The sequence below is a fragment of the Mustela erminea genome, chromosome 1, assembly GCF_009829155.1.
Source record: "Mustela erminea isolate mMusErm1 chromosome 1, mMusErm1.Pri, whole genome shotgun sequence".
Taxonomy (NCBI): domain Eukaryota; kingdom Metazoa; phylum Chordata; class Mammalia; order Carnivora; family Mustelidae; genus Mustela; species Mustela erminea.
This window is the reverse complement of record NC_045614.1, coordinates 117,623,590-117,640,624: the sequence shown is the minus strand read 5'-3', so window position 1 is coordinate 117,640,624 and position 17,035 is coordinate 117,623,590. Positions and strand designations below refer to the sequence as shown.

Below are 17,035 nucleotides of genomic sequence, written 5' to 3'. Positions count from 1 at the left end.
TCCTTCTTTAATAAAAGAATCACAGCTAATAAATGCAAGACAAATGATAGAATTAGAAAATAACTATTTTGTAATACCTAATGAAATAATGAATGTAGGTTACAATCAACAGTGTCTGCTAAAACCATTAGCTGAATGATTAATGGAAAATTATGATGAGTGGATCTAAACTGACCACCTGAGTCCTGTAATTAATTTCAACATCACCAAATGTAAACCAAACAGATATTATACGCCATGATGTAAAGCATTAGAAATTACACAGCAAGGGCACCTGGTGGCTCAGTGGGTTAGGCCTCTGCCTTCAGCTCAGGTCATGATCTCATGGTCCTGGGATCAAGCCCTGCATTAGGCTCTCTGCTCAGCAGGGAGCCTGCTTTCCAACACTCTCTCTGTCTACTGGTTTGCCTACTTGTGATCTCTCTCTCTAATAACTAAATAAAAATTAAAAAAAAAAAGAAATTACACAGCACCTCCTATATGATATTCCTGAAAAAAGGACTTGATCTAATTAAGCCTGCAGATATAAGTACTAGTTTTAAGGGGAAAAAAGGAAATGGAAAACTTTATGCTAATTTACACTGCAAAGATACAGTAAGACAAATCCAGAATGCAACAAATTCTAATTTGGGGGTGCCTGGGTGGCTCAGTCTACTGAGCACCTGACTCTTGATTTTGGTTGAGGTCCTGATCTCAGGGTCCTGGGATAAAGCCCTACATTGGGCTCCACCCATCATGGAGTCTGGTTAAGATTCTCTCTCTCCCTCTGCCCCTTCCCCCACCCTGCTCACATATGCCAGCTCTCCCTCTCTCTAAAAAATAAAATAAATTAAAAAATTAAGAAATTCCACAGTTTTTCTCCAGAATAAATGATATTTAGAAAAGAGGGGAAAGTACGTGGATACCTATTAAAAGAGACTTAATAGAATAATCTATCAGTTGTAAGATATGGCCCTTATTAAGTGTACAAAGACAGTTTTTGAGACAGTTGGGGAAAAATTAAACATAGACAAGGCATTAGATGATATTGAGGAATCATTGTTAATTGTGTTCAGTATATTAACGTTATTTTTTTCTGCGTGTGTTTAAAGAAAAATCTGTCTAAGGGCGTCGGGTGGTTCAGCTCATTAGATGTCTGACTCTTGGTTTTGGCTCAGGTTATGACCTCATGGTAGTGAAATTGAGCCCCACATTGGGTGCGCTCAGGGAAGAGTCTGCTTAAGACTCTCCCTCTGCTCCACCCCCTCTATGCTCGAGCACATGCTTGTGCATTCTCTCTTTCTCAAATAAATAAATAACTTTAAAAAATCATTCTATTAGAAGTTTTTGTGGGAGAAATGATATAACGTGGATTGCTTTAAAATGCTTTAGCACTTTCCACTAAAAATGAAAACAAAAAGAAAAAAGAAAAAAAAAGATGAAACAAGAATAGCAGACTGGTTATAATTGTTACTAAGCGATGGATACATGGGGACTCATTGCAGTGTTTTTGCATGAAATTATTTTAATAAACAGTTTAAAATTATTTTCTTTATAAATATTTTTAAAACCAAGAGGCTTACGTTTGTTTTTAATTTTCAATTAACAGTAAATTCCCACATTTTATAAAGTATTTATGACCATAGCAAATTTGGAGACTTAATCCAATTACTTTGAGTTTGAAGTTCAAGCTGAGAAGCCCTACTTCTAAGCACACTCTAAGCACACCTCTAAGCACTGCTCTAAGCACACCTCATGATAGATCATTCACACACAGAACAGTTAGAATATGTAATTGCTTTCAAGCAAGATAAACACCTCAAGGGACCAGAAGGGGTACATAACACAAAGTGTAATATGAGAGGGTCTGAAGCTGTAGTCCTTTTGGGGTTTGTGCTATTTAGGAATATAAAGACAAATATTTGTTTACCAATCTGTCACTTTTAAAAGACAATGAGCTGCTTGAAGATAGGTACCATATTTCTTCATCTTAATATGCCTAAAAAAGTGCCTGGAATACATTAGGCAATAATTGGTAAAACACAAACAAGGAAAAACCTTGAGGAAAAGGATAGCAAACAAGACCAGAAATATGTTTGATCAGAAGAAAAATGTAAGCTTGAATTTGTAGAAGCACTAAATGGACATGTGTTATAGAAGACCAGTAAAAAAACAACTCCATGGGACTTCAGAGCTCCTTCAGGATTTTTTTAAGTCACTTTTTGTGTAACTGTCCTATAGTTTTCCTTACAGAGACTTATACTCACCCTTTTTATCATACAAATTATAACACTTCCAGGAGCCAGGATTGTTTGGGCTATCAAAGAACATTTTGGAGGTCTGATCATTGTAGAAAAATCTAGAGATTGCTTGCATAATATGGTATAGAGAGTAAAGAGAGTGAAATTCTTTTTATTTAATTTTTAATGCAGAAGGTCAAATTATGGTCTAGCCAGAGAGGACAGATAGTCTAGTAATGACAGGCCCTATTGAATCACCTCAAAATGAAAAGCTAGATTGTCTAAATGTAAATCTGGGTAAAATTCAGCCTTCACACATCACGTAAGTGGTCAGTTGCTGAGTAACATGCAGGAAAAGTCATAACGCCTTAGAGGAAAACTTCCAGCTTAAAATGAGAGAAGAATCATGGCCTTTTGTATTTATTGCCAAATGTTAATTAATGAAATAACTAACATTTTTACTTATGGTATTTATATAAATAAGGAGGAAAAATCCTTGAATTAAAAGTTAAGTTCTTGTGCCAATTCTGACTGACTAGCTATGTAATCTTGGGAAAGTCACCCGACTCTTTGAGCCTTAGTTATCTTTATAAAACAACAGGACTTGAGTCAGGGCTCAATCAGATAGTCTCTAAAGTCCCTATCAGTCTGTCAGGTGAATTTAGGCTCTGTAACATGTGTGTAATTATATAAATACTTAAGAAGGCACAGAGACATTCAGAGAAGTCGGTAAGCAATAATACTGAGAATTTTCGGCATCATTACTGTGTGAGATGATACAGCAAGAGGGAGAGACAAAGAGAAAAGTAAATAGTGTTTTTGCTTTTTATTTTCACTCAAGTTGATAAAATGGTCCAATTTAAAAGCTGTGGAAGATAGAAAATGAATTAACATAGTAAGTAGTAAGTGTATATGAAACACCTAAGTCTTCTAAATATAAAAAACAATTTTTAAAGATTTTCAACTAAAAATTATTTCACCAGCATGAACTTTTCTGAACAAAAATAACCACATTACTAACCTATATCTATATTTATAATCAACTGCTACTCTTTCTTTATAGAGACGATATGATAGCTGCCAAAACTAATTATAATTGTGTGTGTGTGTGTGTGTGTGTGTGTGTATGGCTATGTGTTCTTTTTTTTTTTTTAAGATTTTTTATTTATTTATTTGAGAGACAGTGAGCAAGAGAGACAGCATGAGCTGGGGGAGGTTCAGAGGGAGAGGGAGAAGCAGACTCCATGCTGAGCAGAGAGCCCAATGTGGGGCTCAATTCCAGGAACCTGGGATTATGACCTGAGCTAAAGGCAGACGCTTAACTGACTGAGCACTCAGGTGCCCCACATCTGTGTTCTTAATCTCTCTGCTACATTTCAGCAATCAGAAATACAGACCCAAAATCTGGATGTTATTGTCACTAAATGGTCTTAAGAAATTGCTGCCAGGGGCGCCTGGGTGGCTCAGTGGGTTAAAGCCTCTGCCTTCGGCTCGGGTCGTGATCCCAGGGTCCTGGGATAGAGCCCCGCATCGGGCTCTCTGCTCTGCAGGGAGCCTGCTTCCTCCTCTTTCTCTTTACCTACCTGTGATCTCTGTCTGTTAAATAAATAAAATCTTTAAAAAAAAAAAAAAAGAAACTGCTGCCAGAATTTGTGTAGGCTGTAGATATTAGCCTGATATGTGAATAAATGATACCCATTCATAACCTGTCACTTCCTCTGGCACTTCATAATTTTATCTTCAAAGTCTAGTAACATGGTTGACTATTTTCTGTCCCTGCAAATTTGTGAATTGAAGTAGGAGCAGCAGTGGTAAGAATTACATGCCATTGACATGGTATGTAATTAAGAATTATATGCCATTGACATGGCATGTAATTACTTTAGGTATCAAGAATTTGGTATGTTGTTTATGGGAAATTCTAACCTCATTAGACAAGTATCAAGAAATGTATTGGTAGGATTGCACCAAAGTAACTCATGTCCCAAAGATAAACTTTGGTATAAATGGGATTTTTTTAATTAATTTTTTGAAAGATTTTATTTATTTGACAGAAAGACACAGCGAAAGAGGGAACACAAGCAGGGGGAGTGGGAGAGGGAGAAGTAGGTCCCTTGCTGAGCAGGGGGACTCAATCTCAGGACCCAGGGATCCTGACCTGACCAAAGGCAGATGCTTAATGACTGAGCCACCCAGAAGCCCTGAAATAGGATATTTTTAAACTGCTATTTGAAAATTTGTTTTATGATAGATGGAGGTCATATAAAAAGAACATACTGTTCTAAAATTTATTAATTTAAAAAATTTAGGAATAATAATAGGCAGTGTAGTATGATGTTGAGGATGCTGAGCTGAGTCAGATGAATTTTTATGCTTTTTGTGTTTTCCTACTTTTAGATGAATGAGCTTTTGCAAACCATTTACCTTTCCTAGCTTTGTTTTCCTCATCTGTAAGTTGAGGATAACGTGATTAGCCTTACACATTTCATAGGGCTGCATACCTAAGATATTAGATATTAATTTAATTTTGCTTATGGTGAAGAAATTAATTATATAAACAATGTTATTGATAGTACCTATTACTACAACCATAGAAGTACTTAGAAAAGTCAAATTCCCTTTTCCTGGTATCTGTTCATGAAATGTGGACTCTGCTAACTCTGTCACCAGTCACAATTCCCCTGGATTCTTTTTTTTTTTTTAATATTTTATTTATTTACTTTTATTTTAGAGAGAAAGAAAGGGGGAGGGGCAGAGGAGGAGAATCTGAAGCAGTCTCCGTGCTGGATGCAGAGCCTGTCTCACCTGGTTCTCACGACCCTGAGATCATGAACTGAGCTGAAATCAAGAGTCAGATACTTAACTGACTGAGCCATCCAGGAGCCCACTGCTCCTCTGGATTCCACATACAATCTGAAAAATGTTAATTTTATGTGTCACCTTGATTGGGTCACAGGTGCCCAGATATTTGGTTAAACATTATTTCTGCATATAAATGTGAGGGTGTTTCTGGAAGAGAATAGGATTTGAATCTGTAGACTGAGTAAAGTAGATTGCCCTCCCCAGTATGGGTAGGCATCACGTAATCCAATGAGGACAAAAGAGAACGAACTGTGAAGGAAGGGGAAAATTCTCTTTCTGCCTGACTGAGTTGGGAGGGGCATCAACCTCCTCCTGCCTTCAGATCTCTGGGGACCCTGGTTCACAGGCCCTCATACTTAGATGGGAATTTACACCATTGGCTCTTCAGTTCTCAGGCCTTCAGACTTGGTCTAGAACCTGCACCATCGATTCTCCTGGTTTTCAGAATTTTAGACTCAGACTGGACAAACCAGCCTTCTTGGTTCATTAGATTGCAGATGTCTGATCATGGGACTTCTCAGTTCCCATGACTTTTTTCTAAAGAACCCTGACTTCTATGCAATTCCTCCATTTTTTTCAAATACTGATTAGACAATAGCAGATAGATCTACTGGATTTCTTCTCCTTGTTAAAAGCATTTGGCTGATTTAAGGATCTGCTTTATCTAACTCCTGATAATAACTTTCTTCTCAAAGACTAAAGAAATGTGTGTTCCAGTTCTGTGGTCCTATACGCACCTGGAATTTTATGTGTTTGAAACTGATGTCTATTCCTCATTTCCCAGACATTCTCTGCCTGACCCATCAGAATCACATTTGTCCTCATTGAAATAATTTCTAGATACTGCTTCCTTACCACTTTCATTCATTCCACAAACAATGCAACAACCAAACCAAGAAATAAGAGAGCTGCCATTTATTGACCTCTTACCTAGGAGAAATTTTCATATTTTATCTCATTTAATCCTCATGACCATCCAACAGTATCATTGTCTCATTTTACAGATGAGGAAACTACAGCTTAGGACGGGTTATTAACTTACTCAAAGATATATAATAAACTGTAGGTCTAAGAGTTAGATTCAAAGCTACCCAACAGCAAAGTCTGTGTGGGCTTAACTACCAGCATATCTCCTGCTCCCATATTCCCTTTCTTTCTTTCCTCAGTCACTTTTTTTTTTTGTCCACCTAAGTGTCTTAGGCTCAAAACAACTTACTATAACCTGGGTATATATTTTCTTCCAATATTTTATGCAACAGTTTCAAAACAGCCCCAAAATGCATGATGACCACATTTTGCCTGTCAGCAATCTTTTTTTCTTTTGAAAGGATTCAAATTCTATAAGGTTGATATGTTTTGTAAATCCCTACTGCCTCCTTTAATGCAATCATAACTTCCTGGGGGTTGGCTCCTAGGGACAAAGCTTTATAGCGCATAACTTCTCAGTGAAAGATTTACTATGCAATGGAATTAATAGGTGTAGTGCATTTCACAGCTTTTCCACCTCAAAAGGCATTTCTTAGTCAGCACAGTAGGTTTTCCGTATGTATTGCCACAAATAGTAATTCTTCCTCAGAGTTCAGGAAGATTTTGGGAAACAAGTATTTCCAAATTAAATCTTATTCACAGTTTCTGCTCAGCATAAACCAGCCTAACTTGATGAGTGCCTTTGACATGTTGAAGAATAATTAAATTTAATTTTCACGCACAAAATAGAAATAAAAAAAGATTTCTGCAGCTCTGCAGTGGCTGACACTATGCTATTGCCTTTGTGTTCTCAAAAGCGAAGGGAAATGGAATTCTAAGAGAATAGTGCATTCCACCAAGTTTTAGGAGAAAACATTCTAGAATAACACAATCTCTGCTGATATGGCAGATTTTATATTACTCCTTAGGAATGAAAGTGGGAAGGTACTCGGTTGAATTTTTTTTTCTTTTGGAAAGGTAGAAAGGTAATTTGACCTATTTATTATCAAAATGTTCTTTAAAAATTCACTGACTTTTAACGGACAGACCTGAGAGGGAAGCCATAGAATCACATGTTCTGAATTGTCAGCAAGCTACCAGAATGGAATAGGCTCTTTACTCTTTACTATTATTGGGCTTTACTCTTTACTATTATTGGGCTCTTTAATATTATTAATAACAACTAAAACAATAGCTCAATGCATTTGAATCCTTTATGAATCAGGGTCTATGCTAAATGTTTTATAGACTTCCCAATAATCCTTTGAGATGTCTTGTTGTTATATTTACAATTAAGAGTAGTGAAGCAATTATCCTGATGTCACACAGCTAGTAAATAATTAAGCTGGGATTGGCTCTGGGGTCTGGATGTCCAAAGCCTATACTCCTTCTAATATAATATATTGTAATTAAGAGCACAGTTTCAAATGGCAGACTTGGGCTTTCAAACTCTGGCACTGCGGCTGTGGAAACTCAACTTACTTAACATTTTTGAAGCTCAGATCCTTCATGTGTAAATAATAATAATAATAATAATAATAGTAATAAGATCTTCATTTGGGCTATTGTGGGGATTAAATGAAGTAACATATAGAGAATGCTTTTTACTCTCTGCCTGGCCTATGTACAGTACTCAATGAGTGTTAGCTATTTTTTATGCTCCCATACCAGGTAGGTCCTCTTTAGAGATATTAAGTCATAGACAGAGAGTTGGGGAATCAATAGGGCTACTTCCTTTATACATGGTTAAATTGATTTTAGGTCAATAAAAAGATACATTGATCATATAGAAGAAAGCAAAATGAACTTTGGTCTGCAAAGCCCAAACTGTATTGTCAAATATTACTCAATTTGAACATAAGCAATAATGGTGGAAAGACATTTTTAACTTATTCATTCACTCAACAGATTCAACCCTTTTGTTTGTTTGTTTTCTCTAGAGTATGAAACTATATGTCAAATTCACCTCTGGGTAGGATTAGCCCTGTCTGAAAATTCTAATCTGTGTCAGAGTCATGTACAAAGAGATGAACTTTATAAAACTTGAGATGACTTGCTTTCTTTAAACTTATAACTTCTATACTACTCGTTTATCTTAAAAGATATTTTTAAGGTGAGGCAGCTTCTGAAAGAAATACAGAGTGACTCTACTTATTGTCTAATTAATTTGCTTCTTTGTATTCAGGGTTCTCTTTACTCTCTTTATTTTTTTTTTCCTGGTTGTTTGAACGGAGACACTAAAGGTAGATGGAGAACAGCTCTGAGGGACATGGTGCCAAAACCCAAAAGTCCCTGTTCACATCTGCTTCCCTCAAACAGCTTTGCTCTTATATACAGCTGTATAAATTACACTGATTTGAAAGAAACAAAATACCTTTTGTGCTTGTATTACTCTGAGTTCTTTTTCATCCATGCCAGATTTCTTTCTCTGTAAGAATAATAACAAAGATTTGCTTTGCAAAACTCTGTGCTCAGAGCTGGAAGTGGGGGTTGGGGAGAAAGGAGGAATTTGATTCTTCTTCTTCTTTTTTTTTTAAAATCATGTAGTAGGCTGAGATTCCCTCCGGTGTGATAAAAAATAAAATGAGGCCAGATGGTAAGAGTTGTTTATGGGTTCTGAAGTAAAAGTATTAAGTCATTAAAATTTGGAGGCTTCTCTCATTTATTCCAGCTTCCTCTGCTCATTAAATTCTTGTTTTACGTGGTTGGAGGTGTAGGGAGAAGATATCTGGGCACCAGATCTGAATTCTCTCTTGTACTGAGTCTCAGTTAAAGCATTTCTTTGCTTCTGTCAGATCTCCAGCCTGGAATGAATGTAAAGGAGTATGCTTTTCTGATAGGAGTCTAGAAAGGTGCATGGCAGATCCTATATTGGAGATAGGGAAGGGTTATGTACCCTAACTTTTAAGGTGTTTAAAATCTGAATAAACTTTGAAGCCCATTTTTTGACACAGACTTTTTTGAGGGCTCCTTAGGGAAGAATTTATTCTCACTGATGGATATAAGAGGGAAGTTTTCCAGCATAATGAATCCTGAATGGATGTACACTCAGTTGACTTTAAACCTGTTGGCTGGTGTTACCTATAAAATGGAAAAGATGACATGGTCTTGTTGTCAGATATTTTAAGAATGAGATTGGTCAGTTAGTGCCTGAGTATCTCAAGCTGATTAAGCTGCTGACTCTTGGTTTCATCTGAGGTTATGATCTGAGGGTCCTGGGATTGAGCCTGTACTGGCCTCTGTGCTCAGTGAAGAGTCAACTTGAGGATTCTCTGTCTCTCCCTCTAGGACTTTCCCCCACTTGTGCTCTCTCTTCCTCTCAAATAAATAAAATCTTTAAAAACAAACAAACAAAAAGAATGAAATCTGTCAAGTCCACACATTTTTTTTGGACATCATCCTGATATTTCGTATAAATCTGGTTATGTAAATATTCTCAGAAGTAAGCAAACAGCTTACATTAAAAAGTTGTAAGCCATACATTGCATTTTGGGGAGTAATAATGTTTCCTTGTTGAGCCCATATTAAGCCTTATGTAGTAGTTAAGTCTCCAGGGTTAAGGATTGGACTGACTGGGTTTGAATTTGAGATTAAATCTTAACTTGACAACTCACTAATCAAGTGAATTTGGACAATTACTCAATACCTTTAAGCTCCTATTTGTTAACTCACTTATAAAATGAGGCTATTAATAACTCTTATTTCATAATAAACTTAGGAAGCTAAATTGAGCAATGCATACACATGCCTTTGTACAGTTTCTGGGCCATAGTTCCTGGCCACTGATAAGCAGAACTACCCATCAACTTAAATGATATATCACCTTTACTGTTCCTGATAAAGAGTCATTGGCAGGAAAACTTATTAAAACAGAAGAGTAGCTTAAAAAAGTATATATACAATTGAGAGTCTCCTTGGGGGACATGCAATGAGTTTTATATATGTAAGAAACAGAGTGTGTCTCAGGTTGCTGGGGTCTTCCCCTGGTATGGTATGGCTGCTGATTGTGGGGCTGCCATGTTAAGAGCCATTGGGCTCCAACACTAAGTAAGTAGAGCTTGGTGAAGACTGGGCAAAAATTTGGATCAGGAGGGATTGTGGGAGATTTTCATTGCTTTGCACTTATTCCTTCTCAGGACTATCTCATTCTTGACCAGTGCTCTGAGGACAACCAGGGAGAAAGGGAGAAAAGAACAGGAAATAGAAGTCCACAAAAGCCCTGGGAAACATCTCCTATTTTGAGGTAAGGAAAGACTATGGACAGATCCTCCACTCCAGAGTTTTACTGGAGTCTTAATTCAGGCCTTTCTTGATTCTAAAATGAATATTTTGAGCTTTTAGAACCTCTGAGTTTCAAAGCCTCTGAATCTTCTCTGTTTTCCTATTTAAAATTTTACTTCTAAAAATACACAAGTGTTTGTATTCCATGTATTCTAAAAATAAAATATATGTACGATATATGAATACATTCTTGGAAAAAAAATCATGTCTAGAAAAAAAGTCTCCCTGTATGACCACTCAGAAACAAATCAGATATGGCTTTTCTGTAATTTTATTGTAATTTTTTTATAGGAATGAGATCATACTATAGATGTTTTCCTGCAATTTTTTCTTTTTTTTTAACTTACTACATCTATGAGATTTCTATGATAGTACATACGCACTTAGTTCATTGTTTTTAACTGTTGCATGGTATTCCACAGTATTAACAACTGATAATTTAAGAATTTCTCTATTGATAATTGTTTGGTTTTCAATAGTTTATTATTACAATCAGATTTTAGTAAGCATCTTTTTTTAATATATGTCAGATGAATTCTCATAAATAATTGTTCGGTCATAGGATATGCCAGCTTTAAATGCTGATCAAACTTACCATTGCCCTTCAAAAATTTTGTACCAATTTATATTTCCTGCACATTATTTATTTATATTTCCTGGATATTATTTGAAATTTTTGCAAATCTAACAGGTAAAAATAATTCTATTCTAAGTCCCACTATTACACTTTCTGTCTTTCTTAATTTGACTACTTTGGGTACCTCATGTAAGTGGAATCATATAGTATTTGCCCTTTTGTGTCTAGCTTATTTCACTTTTGACTGTTGTGAATAAATATCCTATTTGTGCATGAACATGCACAAATATCTGCTCAAGTAGGAATACTTAAGCTCATAAATTCAAAAATTTAGATGAAATGGACCAATTTCTTGAAAGACACAAGCTGCCAAGGAAATTATTTTTTTGAATTTGAGAAGGCCATAAGTACTTCTGAGAAAGGTGCTTGTCTCTCTGTATAAAAGAACCTAGCACAGTACTTGCTTCGTGGTGGAATCTTGATAAATTGTGGTAACTGTTATAACAATATTATGTAAAGTGAAGACTGAATTAAGAAAGGAATGACATACTAAATTGGATTTGGATATGACTTGCTTAGAAGAGTTGCACTGCTTGCATACTTTTTGTGTCAAATTGTTCATTTATTTACTGGTCTGTCAATTTTAAAAAGTTCTTTAGAATGCTTATTGGATGAATGAATGAGTCTGTGATGCTACATACTAGAAATATACAGATAAAATGATGACACCCATCCCTGAGCAGCTCATAATCTAGCAAGACCTAATTGGGAATATGTAGTGAGATATGGAACCAAGACATTCCCAAACAGAATAATATTTCTCCATCTTAGTGGTTCATCTGGAAGAGAAATAATACCCAGTACAGTGGAGTTCAGCCTAAGTTAGGGAAGTCTTTCTAGAACTAATAGTTTAGCTATGCTCTGAAAGGTTTATACTTTGTGTGAATTCACTGTATATGAGCAGAGCATATTTCAGGGAATGGCTTGAGTGTAGGTCCACATGAATGAAATGCTGAGGAATGTCAAGCAGTCCTGTGGGTTATAGCACAGGGTATGGAGGGATTAGCTACAAGAGGCAGAAACAGAAGAAAATGCAAGGCCAGAGGTGAAGGATTGGATTTCTTACGGAGTTACTATTAACCAAGTTTAAGTGTGTATTAATATTAAAAGGTAAACTATTTTGTGGTTTTAGTAGAGAGAAGGATGTTCTTCATTATGTCTCAAACCCTATATAAGCAGTAACACATTTATTAGTAGATAAAGATGCCCTTGATTTCATTAACTACACATTTATCTTGAATTATGCTTTTACAGTATTTTTAGATATGACAGCTCCACATTAAATCAGAAAATATGTTTATATTTTGTAATTTCACATCAAAGCTGTTCCATAATTACTTTTAATAAGAGTTAAATACATTATCTCAATTGGTAGAGATCAGGAGCTTAACATTCATGTTAGAAATCATGTGGCAGTTTAAGGTTTTCAATCTATAGAAAGGTAATTCTTAGAATTGAAGAAGAATGAAAGAAAGAGACCCAGAATGAAGGTCATACACCAAAGAAATCATTTCAGAAAGACTACCTCATGGAGTAAAAAGAAATTGATCTTGAAGAACTTGAAGACAAGTTGCTGAAATACAGTCACTCTAAGTATTAGAATGATAAAACACTTAAAGGAAATCTCACTTTCATGACCTATATGATCTATATTTATTATTTTCCCACAGCCAAGTTTTAAAAAAATCCTTAATAATGTATGCAATAAATTTAAGTCTATCTGGGAGGCTGAAAGTTATTTTGTAGTGATGCCTCCTGTAAAGACCACCATATCTTCTTAAATCTACATCCAGTCCCTCAAGACTTCATATCTTGATGGTGTTCCATTAAGATTAAATATTATGAGGAATATATAATGCATAATTAATCAGTTGGATAGAATAATAAGCCATTACATCCACAGACATTTAATGAAAACCTGTGATGTTCCATAGATACTGTTTGGGGTGCTTGGGATAGATAGGTACAAAATAATTCCTGTTTATGTTGGGTAGGAAAAACTTTTCCTCTACTCTCTTATATTCAATAGTAGCTGGAGGGCATGCAAATTAAACTAACAATAGACAGAATAATAGGATAAAAAGCACATAATTTTTGTTAATAGTGATGTGCATAAGAGTTTACACAGAAGTAAAACTCAAAGAAATAGTTAGGCTCTGGGCTTATAGACCCTTATAACAAGGATAAGAGGGCTGGGGTCATCAAAGTTATGGGGAAATGACTAAGAAAACTTTTAGTAAGGTCTGTTTATACAAACTCATCTTGGTGCCTACTCTCCATCTTAGATGATAAGAGTGTCTCTTCTCTACCTAGTCCGGGAGGTGGGCACCCCTTCAAAGGAAAATTTATGCCCTGCTTTTAGGAACATAAGGGGAGGGCATCTGTTGATTTTCAGTTGCCTTCAGCTAAAAATAATCCTTATGTTAAGTTGGCATATTATGGGCTGGCATATTCTCATCTCCTTCACTTACATTGTAGAAAGATGACTATGCAGTATGCTTATCTAAATATAAGTATTTTTTACTTTGGACACAGAATTATGCTCTAACTCAAGGGTTCTCAAAGTTGGATATGCAAAATATCATCATTCTGGGAATCTTGCAGATGCTAGTTCAGTAGGTCTGGGTGGTGCCTGAGATTCAGCCTTTCAATCTACTGGTCTACTGACCACATTTGAATAGCAAGGTAATCCAAGATTTCTCTATGTTTGCTATCCATAAAACTACTCAAGGAAAATTTTCTAAAAAAAAAAAAAAAAAAGTATTTTTAATCAGGTAAGTTTGAGAAGGGCTATGTAGTACATTTTACTATCAAAGATCCATAGTGCACATAACCATACGGAAAGCTCTGAGAAATTCTTCAGTAAAAACACTGCTTAGTTTTATTTTTCCCATTTTGTTATAGATTAACACCAGAATTGTCCAAAAGATAGCTGTCCAAGAGACAATTTAAAATTTCCACCTGAGGAATATTTCACATTTGCTGTTAGCCACTGTAGATACTTTACTTTTACCTAGCTGCTATTCAATAATCTTCTGTTTTGGAGTAAAAATCATAAGCCTCAAAACTGAAATTAGTCTTGGTTAAAACTAAATAACTTATAGATCATAAATGGCATTTGATGAGAAACCCTTAGAGAAAATAATCTTGTTGACAAAAAAAAATAACTCTTTGAAAATTCTAAAACTGTGCTCTTTACTGTCCTTTATAGTAAGATAAAGAAGGAAAGGATAACAAATATTAACATTCTAGGAACCATAAAAGTACAATAAATGAAGAGATAGAGACTAGATACTCGGGACAAATGTTTTATATAATTTCTATTCATCTTGTTTCTTGTTATCATGATCACAGTTTCTATTTTTTCCATAGTCAGAGGAAGAACAAGAAACTCTGTGATATTCAACTGTTTATATAGTTTTAAAAAAATCTCTTTAGAGAAGAAATATTTAGTTGTGAGGTTTGCAATAGCCACAAATATTGCACAATTTATTGCTATGAGCAATCTTATTTGTTCACTTAAGCTATTGGTGAACTCTTCAGACTTGCGTTAATTTTAGCCAGTTCCTGTAAATGAAGTCTTCAAAGGTCTTATGTAAAGTAAACCACTACATTATATTATGTGGATTCTTTTGTTAAAAGTACTAAAATACCCCTGACTTCTTCCTTGAAGACCTGATGAACATAAAGGGTGCTGCTAATAGATTCTCATCTGAACACAGGGAGAAGCTACCTCTTTTCACCCTTTGTATTCTACCATTTTGTGGATATTTGAGGTTGATCTCCATAATCTGTATTAGAAGGTACAAATGTAGTAATGTGATTTGCATAGCAGTACCCAGTTTACCTCTATCCCTGAAGGGTTATGGACAGAAAAAATAAAAATACTGCTAATATTCCTTTACTACCTACAGAGATTGGAGGGGGTAGGGCTCATCCTCATGAAACTTCATCCTCATGAAGCAAAATAGAAACTTTTAAAGCTTCTATTTGTGTGTGACTCACAGTTGCCATCAGGATGATTCTGTTGTTTGGCAGGACTCTACAATGTGCCTCCTTCCTTTTTTTTAGGTATCTGTGCAACTCTGCATAATAATGTATGTTGATCTCTCTCCTTTTGTAGAACAATTTCCACAGATTTTGTCAAATTTAGGAAAATTGTTTCTCTTCTTGAATATAAATTTAAGCTGTATCATTTAAAAAAATATTGTCCATGAGGATCATGTAGGTATGTCTGCACTGTTGAGTAATTATTCTGGGCAAAAATTATACTCTGAAAAACAGTACTATAAGTGGAATAAATGGGGCAGAACAAAGCACTGGTGAACAGGTTTCAAAGAGAATGAAATCCTAAATCCAAATTCTAAGTGTCAAACCCATCTGGGATTCTTGTGCCAGGCCTATAATTCCAAAATTCACCAGGACTGTCACATACACACTCTGGCCTACCCTCTGTTGGAGTTCTTGTAGGTGGTCCTTCACAAGCCAGGATGCACACTGGAAACACCTGAGCAGTTTTAAGAACCTACCCATGCTGACCGCCCACTCCAGAGATTCTGAGTTAGTTGACTGGGAATGAGTCTTAGGCATAGTCTTATTTGAAACACTTTTTTAAACTTAAGTTAGAGCTATAATAACTGCAGTTGATCCCATGAATATGGCCAGTTATCCATGGTCCAAGAGTTTCTGACACTGAGTTGGAAAGGAGCACAGGCTCTGAAAGACAACTGCTGAAGAATGACTCGGGGGCCATTTGACAGGGGCCAAATCTCTACTCTCCTACCATGTTCTAAAGGTTCCTTGAAGATGGGGAGAGGCTGATGCTGGGCTATAGTTTGAAGGTTTGAAAATTTTCACTCCAGGATGTCTTTATTATTTTCTTTGTTCTGAATTAGAGATTTGATAGGCTCATGAAACAGAAAACTGTAAATAATTGTTTGCTATTGTTGCTTCTACCCAGGGAAAGCAAGAGCAAACTGCACCTTTCATAAAACTGGTAGCTTTCAAGGTCAAGGATGGTTTCCTTTATTTTTCCAACTTCGTCTACAACAGACCGCACATAGCACATGTTCAATACAGGGGTTTTCTTTTTTCTGTTTTTAATTTTTTATTATTATTTTTTTCTTTTTTAAGTGACATTTGAAGGCTTGAAGATCTCTATAAAGGAGGAAAACCTGCTCTCTTTTCCTTGACTGTTACATAAATGAGGTATCCAAGAGTAGAAATCAAACCAATTTTGATGGTTTGTTTTCCTTTGAGTTTCCATAGGGTGTTCTGTTACTTTTGGATTCCTGTAATTGTGTACTGTAATGATTTCAAATGATGCTGGCAAAGATGTTCATGCTCCACTAAAAGACTTCTCTTGAAGCATCTTTACTTAAGCTGATATACCATTACAAAAATCACTTACAAATAATGTAGCTACATAAAGCCTTTCAACCCTGCAAAATAAGGAGGAATCAATCAGTGAACTCTCATATTTTAAGTGCATTTTTGCCTACATTTTCATATATAAAAACCTTTCTTCCAAAAGGAATTTTATACAGTTCATGTCTAATATGTGCAAATTATTGTGCTTTTTGTCAACTGTCATTTATAAAGATAATCTCTCAAAAATCACTTTAAACTAATGAAAAAAGACAATTATCTTGAAAGTGTCCTACTTGTGGCTCATTTTTCTACTCTTGGAAAACATGAGGAATGAAGTTCCCTCCCACCCCATCTCCTTTTTCTAAAAGTCATACATAAGCAGAACTTGTCACTGTAAGAGGCAAATGTTCCAGCTGTGATACTGTGATGCAGACTTGGGTTCTAAAGCACATTATTAGGTCTTACAAGATCATTTAACAGGAGTGGGCTATCTTTGAAAGGTAATTTCTATGAACTACATAGAATTTTCTCTGAACTAAGTAGAAGATCTTTAGCTTATCATATAGGTGAACAGGTTCAAATAAATACTAAGTTATAGAACAAAAAGTCTTCTTAGAGGGTCTCTTGCAGTCTATTATTAAATGTATGATCTACAGTTGATACTACTCCATGGAAAAGTATAGGTCAAGAGGATGTGCTA

General features: G+C 35.6%; 1 long non-coding RNA gene across 1 annotated transcript in view; it reads left to right on the top strand.

Annotated features, from left to right (window-relative positions):
- Positions 1–6,943: 6,943 nt before the first annotated feature.
- Positions 6,944–17,035, top strand: part of LOC116588668 — a 61,970-nt gene continuing 51,878 nt past the window's right edge. Inside the window, exons 1-2 of the long non-coding RNA XR_004285037.1 lie at positions 6,944–7,033; positions 10,184–10,290. This is a non-coding gene — a long non-coding RNA (uncharacterized LOC116588668). The remainder of the gene's footprint in view (positions 7,034–10,183; positions 10,291–17,035) is intronic.